Source organism: Acomys minous, assembly GCF_964271855.1.
Source record: "Acomys minous genome assembly, chromosome: 9".
NCBI classification, from domain to species: domain Eukaryota; kingdom Metazoa; phylum Chordata; class Mammalia; order Rodentia; family Muridae; genus Acomys; species Acomys minous.
This window is the reverse complement of record NC_140490.1, coordinates 19,198,399-19,209,415: the sequence shown is the minus strand read 5'-3', so window position 1 is coordinate 19,209,415 and position 11,017 is coordinate 19,198,399. Positions and strand designations below refer to the sequence as shown.

At 40.3% G+C, this 11,017-nt stretch overlaps 1 pseudogene across 1 annotated transcript; it reads right to left on the bottom strand.

Moving 5' to 3' along the window:
- Window positions 1-5,802: 5,802 nt before the first annotated feature.
- Window positions 5,803-7,268, bottom strand: LOC311605047 (large ribosomal subunit protein uL6-like; annotated as a pseudogene). The gene is made up of 2 exons: window positions 7,262-7,268; window positions 5,803-6,759 (listed from the first exon to the last, which is right to left on the bottom strand). The product of its transcript is annotated as a large ribosomal subunit protein uL6-like (transcript).
- Window positions 7,269-11,017: the final 3,749 nt, after the last annotated feature.

Genomic DNA, 11,017 nt, shown 5'->3' with positions numbered 1-11,017 from the left:
CAACGTAATCTGGGCACAGATGAAAGCACAGAGACTGAGGCAGCATGCGCAGGGCCTGCACAGCCCTGCACCAGATCAGGTCCTAGAGCTGAAAGGAGAAGTGGACACATTGTCCCCATCCCAAACTCAGAAGCTATTGCCAACAGATAACCCTTTGGAAATGAAAATTTAAATTTCTGCAAATGATTCTTATGAGGGAAACAAATACTCTCAAGGGTAGACTGCAAGCAGTAGTGGGCAAGGAGCAAATTATCTCTTTGGAAGCTCTTTGTCTCATAATGTTGTGTCAAGGCTTTACTTGTTTAATTTTTATCTTTTTTTTTTTGTTATATACGTTACCCAACAGGTCCTTTGCATGTATATAATGGCTTGCAGTTTAGTGTTTTTATCAGATTCCTGGGTGTGCAAACGAATGGGTCTCTGCACCTTTGTCTGTTCCTTGTGCTTCCCTTGGGTTCTTTTTGTTTGTTTGTTTGTTTTGTTTTGTTTTGTTTTGTTTTCCTCCTATTCCAATGTATTGGGTTTTGTTTAATTTATTATGTTTCATTTTATTTTACTTTTATCCATTGGAAGCCTATTTGTTTTCTAATGAGAGACAGAGAGGGGATGACTCTGACTCGGATGGACAGTGAGGAGGAATTGGAAGGAACAGAGGGAGCAGAAACCATAATCAGGATATATTATGTGAGAATGTTTTTAATTTTCAATAAAGGAAAAGACAACGGGGCTAACTGAAATAATACCTTTGCATTGTTCTTATAGGTTATCTGAAAAGCAGTGCAGTATTTACTCTAAGCTGACTGAAGTAAGTGAAAAATGTGTAATCCCTGGAGCAACTGTGTAGTGATAGAACTAAAAAGACTAAAAATCAATTGCTAAAACATATTACACTGGCCTCAAAAACAAGAAAGTAGGAGAAAAACCAAAGAAGAGAACCACTTAAAGAAATAGAAATGAATATTAAAAAATAGGAGACATATCAATAATTACTTTAAATGCAGATTAACTAAATACTACAATTTAAATGAGCATTTATTTTTGGACTAGACGATAAAAGCCATGAGCCAATCATGTGCTGCCTATAAAAGACATGCTGGATATAAAGGCATGTGTAAGGTGAAAATGAAAGGACAGGTGAAGGGATACCACATGAGCACTGATCACAGGGAACCAAGAATGGCTAGAATACCGTCAACCAAAAGGGGCTCACAGGTGAAGATCATAATGGTAAAATAGTCATTTCACCAGGAGACATAGCAACTCTACGTGTGAAAGTATTGAACAGCTCAGCTCAAAAAAACATACGAAGTGAAAACAAAGCTAGGGAGAGAAAGGAGTTCACTATCACAGCTAGAGATTTTGATTCATTTTCCTCAACAACTGACAAAACTGATGTGCTGTTAAAACGTCAGTAATGATGCCAGGCATGGTGGCACATACCTTAGAGCTGGCACTCAAGAGGCAGAGACAGGCAGATCTCTGGGAGTTCAAGACCAGCCTGGTCTCCACAGAGAATTCAGACCAGCCACGGCTACACAATGAAACCCTAGCCAAACAAATGATAGATTAGATAGATAGATAGATAGATAGATAGATAGATAGATAGATAGATAGATAGATGGATGAATAGCTGGGTAATAGGAGACAATATGAAATAATTGAGAACACTATAAATAGATGGATAGATGGATACATAGATAGAAGACAGTATAAAATAGTTCAGAACACCAACCACTTCAATCTAGTTAATCTTTATTAAACACTAAACAGTAAATTCAGATAATATTACTTTCAGATGCATGTTGCATGTTCATTAAGATGGACTACAGATGACTCCATAAAGCAAGTCACAACAAACAAATGTTTTAAAAATCAAAATCTTATTTTTAAAGTGAGTTTCCCAATCTTATTCATCTATTTTCTCTTACTATCATAAAATGCCTGAATCTTGGGGTTTTTTTTTAAATAAAGAAATTAGGTTTATATAGCTTACAGTTGGATCTGGAAAGTAAAGATAGATGGTCCCAACTATTTAGCCTCTGAGTATGGCTGCATGAAAACACAACAGAGACACAGAAACAGAAGCAGCTATTTGCAAAAGAGATAAACAAATGTAGTGGTCTCCATTTGAAACATCTAACTCTTGGGAAAATTAACCAGGGTCCTACAAGAATTACATGAACTCCTTTTAAAAAAAGTTTATTTCCAAATGATCTAATCCCATTGTTCTAAGCCCTACATCTGAAAGCTTTCGCCTCATGATTACCATACTATAGACCCAGCATACTATAGACCCAGCATATGGCACATGAATTGCTGGGAGGCAAATATACACCATAGTCTAAGTTAGTTAGAAATCAATAAAAACGAAACCATTGGAAACCACCAAATGTATGAAAATTGAATTTATCACTCCAAACAAACAACACCAAAAATAATTATCAAATAAGTCTCAGGAGGCCTAGGGAATATTGTGAACTGAGTGAATAGAAGAAGACTGGACTGTTTAGGATGGAGCAATGTCAGTGTCCATTGCTTATATTTAAAAAGAGAAAAAGCCAGGAGTGCTGCACGCCTTTAACCCTAGCACTTGGGAGGCAGAGGCAGGAGGATCTCTGTGAGTTCCAGGCCAGCCTGGTCTACAAAGCAAGTCCAGGACAGCCAGGGATACACAGAGAGAACCTGTCTCAGAAGGAGGAGGAGGAGGAGAAGGAGAAGAAAAAATTTAAATCAATGTCCTAAATGTCCATGTTAGGAAACTAATTAAAGCCAAAAGTATGTAGAAGGAAGGAAACAATAAATGGGGGGGGAGGGGGGGCGGGGCGGTGGCGGGGGGGGGGGGGGGGGGGGGAGAGAGACCAGAAAAACAGTATAGAAAAATAACAAAATGTTGTTTTGAGGGCTGGGATATAGCTCAATTAGTTGAATATTTAACCTTGAGTGCACAAAACACTGGCTTGATACCCAGAGTCATACAAAGCCAGATGTAGTAGCACATGACTGTAGATCACAGCACTTGTCTCAATAAATAAATAAATAAATAAATAAATAAAGTAGTTGATTTTGCTGCAGATACTATATATGTGAGTCATTACACATGGAGAAACCGAGCTGGTGCTAACTGGAAGCCTCGTTCTTGCTGGTTTTCTTTCAGAATCCTGAAAGTGATGTGCACACAGTTGGAGGAGGCAAGTAGTCATTAATCTTATCCAGCTGAGAACCCTGAGAGGTACAGTAGTGACCAGCCTGGCAAGGTATGCCCACTGGTACCATAGTGGCATGAGTGTTATGGGACTAACCAACCACTTTCTAATTGGCTTTAATCCTGCTCTACAGCGTGATATACACACCTGGCACTGTGGTGGGACGGGTCATGACCTCTAGAGAAGAACGTACTACTACCATCCTTCTAAACACACATGGTTTTAAACCAATACCTAGGGAATGAACTGCTATCTCCTCAGATCGGTGCACCTCTCAACCCTCAATAGAGAGGCTCCTTTCTGCACTAGATAGGAATTAATACAGAGACCTACAACCGGTTCAAGCGCACAGATTTAGGCACTACAGAATGATCAACCCTCATAGGGCGTCTTTAGGTCTGTACAGTGGTTGTGACGACATACACAAGACCTGTGTAAGCTGAAGTCACACAAAATCCTGGCATGGGTAAGGAAGGCAGGCACAAAGCTCCACCCGAACTGAGGAACCATTGGCAATTGGCAGCTGCCGGAAGAAGAAATGCTTGTTGTTTGTTTTGTTTTGCTTTGCTTTGCTTTTAAGGATAGGTCAATCATGTTCCAATAAATGGCCACACAGCCAAGTGTATATGGGCAGCACAAACTGTACTTGATGGGTTTTTGAATGGAGGAAACAAAGTCGGATGGGTAGGGAAGACAGATCTAAGGGGGGGGGAGGGAAATGACTATGACCAAAAGACATTGCATGACATTTTCAAAGAACTCATTTTATATTTTAATTGAAATAGAATTATAATGCTTAAAGAACTAGTTCTTTCATGAGAAAAACATTGATAAAGTCCTGCTTAGGATGAACAGGACAGAGAGCATAAACCATCAGTGTTGTGAGGGAAGGGTCTGCCCTACAGCTCTTACTGTCTCAGGGTTCCATCTCAGCATACTTAACCAACAGGGACCAAAAATATGCGGGGGAATGTGTGTCTGTAGTAAACGTATGTAGCCTTTTCTTGGTGGTTTTTCCTAAGCATGTGGGACAGCTGTTTATATGCACATTCTGTTGCGTCCACTGTGACAAGTGATCTGGAGCCCATTTAAAATATACAGGAGATGTGCACAGCCTCTATACAAATAGCTATAATGTTTTACATAATGTGAGCATCCATAAATTTTTCTGTCATTGGGGGTCTTAAAACCAATCTCCCAAGGATACTAAAACACAGAAGAAAATTAGTATCAGGAAATATAAGTAGTTTAACAAAGAAGAAAATTAGTAGAAAATGTATGTAGTTTAACAAAATGACAAATTAAACGAAACAACTGCCTATAAAAATAAGACTTCCTGAAATTAACACAAAATCGAGCAGAAATTTCTAATATTTCAGATGTTTAAAATTGAGTGTATGTTCAAAGGCTTATATACAAAGAAATCATCAAGTCCATATTGTTTCACTGGTAAATTCTATCAGCCGTTTAAGGAAAATTACTGTTAATTTTATACAAACCCTTTCAGAACTTCCCAGCTAATTATGCAATCAGCATAATACTGCTGCTAAAGACTGACAGCCACATTATGGGAGATCAAATTATATATTATCATGCCTTGTGAACAGTATTAGAAAATTGAATTCAGCAATATAGAAAGGGATAAAGCAAACCCCAGAATACAATAGAAGCTTAACAATTAAAAAAAATTGGAGAATGTAATTCACAATTTCAGCAGACTAAACAAAAAAAAAAGCACATAATATAAGGTTGAAAATTGCTTGACAAAACTTCAACATCCATTCAAAATTAAAACTCAGAAATCTAGCAGCAGAAAGGAAATCCAGGGCTATCAGAATGGTTCAGCAGAGAAATGTGCTTACAAACAAGCCTGATGACATAAGTTCAATCCCTGGAGCCTACAGTGGAAAGATGTCCTGATTCCAGAAAGTGATCCTCTGATTGCATGCACATGTTGTGACACATGTACACCAGCATGTATACATACACACAACAATAACAATAATAACAAGCAATTAAGCTTAAGTTTTCTTTTAAGAATGAGATTTTCAAGGTTGGGCCTGGGGAAAGAAGATAGCGAGGAAGAAAAGCATTTGTCTGACACGTGAGGCTCTGTGTTCAAATCCTCAGGATATATGCAAAAGTCCAGAAAGATGGCTATGTGACAGAAGCATCTGTAATGGCAACACTCCTACAGGGAGGTGAAAGATAGGCTGGAAAATGCCCAGGAACACTCAGGCTAGCCAACTAGCCTGGCATGCTCAACAGCAAAACAGGAGACAGCAGATGACAAATGACAACCGAGGCTGTCTTCCGACCTCCATACATGCACGTGGCACACAGGTGCCCACATTCACACTTATGGATACACACACACACACACACACACACACACACACACACACAACATATATCACATACACACAAATTAATTCTTAAGAAAGTTCTCTAAGTTGATAGGGTCTTCAAAAAAATAGCTAGTAAAGCACTGAATACTCTGCTCATTTCTTATTCCTTACTGTATTAGAGGTACTAGCCAGCAGAATTAGACAAGAAAAGTAAAGCAACAGAAGTTTAAAAAAAAAATGAAAGTGTTCATACATGAACTCCCAACACAATCTACAAAATATTGCTAGAATTAATAAGTCAGTCTACCAAGTTAGCAGTATACAGTTGATGCAGAGCCGTTAATTATAGTCCTAGAAAGTAACAACCACAGAAAAGTTCTTAAAATAATTTCCCTTAACAGTTGCATTAAAATTCATGAAATATGCAGTGATAATTTCTCAAAGATACGTGTGAGACCTATACACGGAGAACTACAAAGCGTGACTGAGAGAAAATTTAAATTTTCTAAATGAAAGGAGACTCAATATTGTAATTGCCTGCTGCCCGATTAACAACAGTTGTTCTTTGTTTTTTGTTTGTTTGTTTGTTGTTTGTTTCAACACAAGTCTTTTAATTCAGGATCTTGTTTTTGGAGCTGGGTAACCGAGGTCTTACTCATCAGCCTGTTGCTCCGCTCCCCTTTCAGACACGGAGATGCCATCCCAAAACCTTCTTCTTCTGTCCTTGCTTTTGACTGACGTGGCTTGCTGAATCAGCCTCTGAACTTGAAGTGAGTTCAATGTCATTTCCTTGCAGGGGGAGTTCATCCTTCTGGGCTTGAGAGAGAGGCTGGACAAGCAACACCCGTCCCCATCCGAACCCTGCGGATGCGTTTTTTCACCCAAGAAATTTCGGATTTCAACCCAAGACCCATCCCCCTGAATAAAGACGTTGACGGGGATGTGAGCATACAGACGTCATCTCGTAACGGAAGCCCAGCGTAACACCCTTCCTTGCTCGTGTTCTGAACATGACTCCAGATGGCTCAGACAGTAGCCAGTTCCTTTCTGTTACCCGCCATTTGTCAACCCAGAGCCTCTCTTCTTTTTCTTTCCAAGGAGACTCAGTTCTACATTGATGTGACTGAAGCCACTCCAGGGAATTCCTCTGGGGCCCTTCACGACGACTGTGTGCCCCTTCAGAGTGATGTCAGCGTTTTCTGGGATGTCTTACAGCGAATAGCGCTTAGAGCAACAACAGTTGATTTGTGAGTCCCTGGAGTTTTGTTTTGTTTTGTTTTGTTTTGTTTTGTTTTGTTTTGTTTTGTTTTGTTTTTTCAAGACAAGGTTTCTCTGTGTGGCTCCGGCTATCCTGGAACTCTACCAGGCTGCCCTGGAACTCACAGCGACCCACTTGCCTCTACCTCCCGCGTGCTAGGATTAAAGGTGTGCGCCACCACGCCTGGCTGAGTTCTTGGATTTTTATAATGCTGTGAAAATACTACAACCTCAATACAAGCTATGCGTTACGTGTTGAATTTTGATCTTTTCCCAAGGGAGGGCACACTCTCTCCTGAGATGCTGGGCAGACGCAGCATCTATGGCGCCTGGTCATCCACGTGCTCACAAAGAGCAATCAACTGTACTCCACTGTTACAGTGCCTAGGACTGCGATGTTAGCTGGCAGGTTTAGCTGTAGCACCTGTGGGGCCTTTCCAAGTCAGAGGTCACCGGTCATAGCCCCAGATGTGCTCAGCTCTTGATTTTTTTTTTGAATATGTTTAAATATTATTCTATTTTTATTTTAGGTACAAGATATTTCATCTGAGCCAGGCGTGGTGGCACGTGCCTGTAATGCCAGCACTTGGGAGGCAGAGGCAGGCGGTCGCTGTGAGTTTGAGGCCAGCCTAGTCTACAAAGTGACTCTAGGCTCCAGGACAGCCAAGGCTAACACAGAGATACCTTGTCTTGAAAAAAAAAAAAGGTATTTCATCTGCATGTATGTATATGTTCCATTGCCAATGAAGGCCAGAAGAGGACATTGGATCCCCTGGAGCTGGAGCTAAGGATACCTGTGAGACATCATGTGGCTAGGAGCTGGGTACCAAGCCCAGGTCGTCTTCAAAAGTAGTGAGTACTCTTAACTGTTAAGCCAGTTCCTTCCCCTCTACTTTGTAAACCTTCCTCTTCATTCTTTTTTTTTTTCATTCTTTGCTTTTATTTGGTGTCACTTCTGCTCCATTTTCCTTATTTCCTATCCTTTTCTTCTAGCTCATCCACTTATCATTTCTACATGTGCCCTAAAGGGTGTAAGAACTTGGCAGCCATCTGCACTACCCTCTGCTGTCTCTCTTCTGCCGTTGGTAGTGTCGCGCTGGTGGCTTTCATCAGCTCCAGCAGCGTTTCTACACCTTGTACAACTTGTTCTTCTCTGCTGGAGTTCGATGCCTCCAGCGCCGGCTTCCCACCGACTCCCACAGAGATGCTCAATTGCAACACAGAGCACAAAGAACACGAAGGGCAAAGCAACGTAAACTCCCGCTAAAGATGACACCCCCTCAGCTGCAAAACTCAAAGACACTTTAGAAAATGGAGGCCAGGCAATGGTGGCACATCCTTTAATCCCAGCACTACGGAGGCAGAGGAAGACGGATCTCTGAGTTCGAGGCCAGCTGGTCTACAGAGCTAGTTCCAAGACAGCCAGGGCTACACAGAGAAACCCTGTCTCAAAAACAACAACAACAACAACAACAAAAGATATAAAAATGGATAAATTGCCAGATGAATAATTTAAAGATTTGCTTGTGCCGGGCAGTGGTGGCACATGCCTTTAATCCCGGCACTTGGGAGGCAGAAGAAGGTAGATCTCTGTGAGTTTGAGGCCAGCCTGGTCTACAAAGTGAGTCCAGACAGCAAAGGCTACACAAAGAAACCTTGTCTCAAAAAAACCAAAAAAAACAAAAAAAGTTTGCTTGTATAAATCACCAGTGACTTAAAAGAGGATTCAAAAGAAACGAATGAAAACCCAAGACCTGGAGAAGAAAGTCAGAAACATATCTGAAAAACAATACAGACCAAAAACTAAGCAAAGAAACTGAGACTTCGAAAAAGGTTAAGTGAGGGTTGAGGATGGAGTTACGTTGGTAGACGGCTTCCTGCAGACATGCATAAGCCCTGCCCCGTCTTCAACACTCCATTAACTGGGACATGCGGAGCACTCCTGTAGGCCTAGCAACCAGGAGGAGTGGAGTAAGAAGGAGCAAGAGTTCAAGGTTATCCACCTGTATATAGCAAAGTTCAAGACCACCCCAGATTGCATGACACCCTGTCTAAAAAGACAGACAAAACTAAATAGAAATGTTGAAAATTAAACTCAGTAAATCAAATAAAAACAATCAAAAGCACTGGGCATTGTGGTGCACACCTTTAATCCCAGCACTAGGGGGGCAGAGGCAGGCAGATCGCTGTGAGTTCGAGGCCAACGTGGTCTACAAGTGAGTCCAGGACAGCCAAGGCTACACAGAGAAACCCTGTCTCAAAAAACCAAAAAAAGTAATAATAATAATAATAATAATAATAATAATAATAATAATATCACCAATGGACCAGGCTAAGTGAAATAAATAATGCCAGGGATATAGGACAAGGCTAAAAATACACTCTACTCAAATATCAACTTAAGAACTAAATGAATCAGGGCATGGTGGTGCACACCTTTAATCCCAATATTCAAGAGGCAAAAAAAAAAAAAAAAAAGGCAGATCTCTATGAGCTCAAAGCCAGTCTGGAACATATAGAGAGTTCTAGGCTAGACAAGGCTACATAGTGATAACCCCATTAGAAAAATCCAAATAAGGGCTGGAGATATTGCTCAGCACTTAAGAGCATTGCCTGCTCTTCTAGAGGTCCTGAGTTAAATTCCCAGCAACCACATGGTGGCTTACAACCATCTATAATGTGATCTGATGCCCTTTTCTGGCATGCAGGTGTACATGCAGATAGAGCAATCATATACATAATATAAATTAATCAAAAAATTTAAAAGAAATATCCAAATAAATAAATAAATGAACTTGACTACAACTTCCAAGAAGCCTGGGATATGGAAAAACTTAGGAAAAAAAAATCTAAAGCAAAGTCATAAAAAAAAAAAATCTAACGAATGAGCTTACAAGCAAAAAAATTCCCAAAAGTAGGGAAAGAAACACATTATAATCAAAATGCCTTAGTATACAACAACAACAACAAAAATACTAAAACCTCTTAGAAGAGAAATGCCAACTTGCTTAAAAAGGCGAACATATCAGAGCTTTCAACAGAAACCCAAAAACCATGAAATCACAGGGTGATGTGTTTCAAGCCCCGAAAGTAAGTAAATGCCAACCAAGACTGTTACATCCAGTAAAAATACCCTTTAAAACTGATGGAAAAATAATATTCCCAGACAAAGTAAAGCAACTCATGACCTCCAACCCATGAGCGTGGTATTTAAAGAGACGCTAAAGGTGGAGGAGAACAAAGCTACTCTCAGCTGTGATGGTGTGGTGAGGATGAAATTCCATACGAAGAAAAGGTGCACAGAAGGAAACGAAGAAAGAATCTATCATGCTCACCACAGTAATCCATCAAAACGTAATCCAATAGGGGAGGTGGGGAAAGGCAAATAATAGACAAACCAACCAGAAAATCAATAATAAAATCACAGGAAATAGTAAATATCTCTCAGTAATTACTCCAAATATAAATGATGGTCTTGATTCTACAATGGACTGATATATGGTAGTTGTATGTGTTAAAAAAAAATAATAAATAAAATGTACCTATTGTCTCCTAGGAACATGCCTTACTGGCAAAGGCACTGAACAGACTAAAAGTAAAATGATGGACATCAATTTACCAAACAATAATAGTCAAAAAAATTAGCCATTACATAGCTATCATGATGGCAAAGCAATCTTCAAACCAAAATTACTACAAAGAGATAAAGAATGCTACTAAAAATTAATAAAGATTAAATTAATAATATCAAGGAGACACAATAATTATAAATATGCAGTTTACTAATTATTGGAGTACCGAATTTAATAAAATGGAAACTAATGGGCATCAGAGGACATATTGTAGGGATTCTGCCACTGGAGTGGCACCACCAGCGGGCCACAAGATCAAAGCCAGCATCAGCAAGATCAAAGAGGCAGCACCATGGAGGGCAGCAAGGCTCACACACATACTCACACACACACACTCATTTAGGAATTTCTCCATGCCGAATACTACCAGGCACCCACCAAGCTGCCAACCCTATGACAAGAATACCTTCTCCAAGCTGCGGGGAGCCCACTGCTTCCTGCCCCGCCCCTTCAGCCCCACCCCCCCCACCTCCCGAGTCCTTCAACCCAGAGTGCCTAACAATAACACCACTCTCAAGAGCTAAGTAGCCCTTAAGCAGCTGAGCATTAAAATTTATAGTGGCTTGCTAGCAGTCCT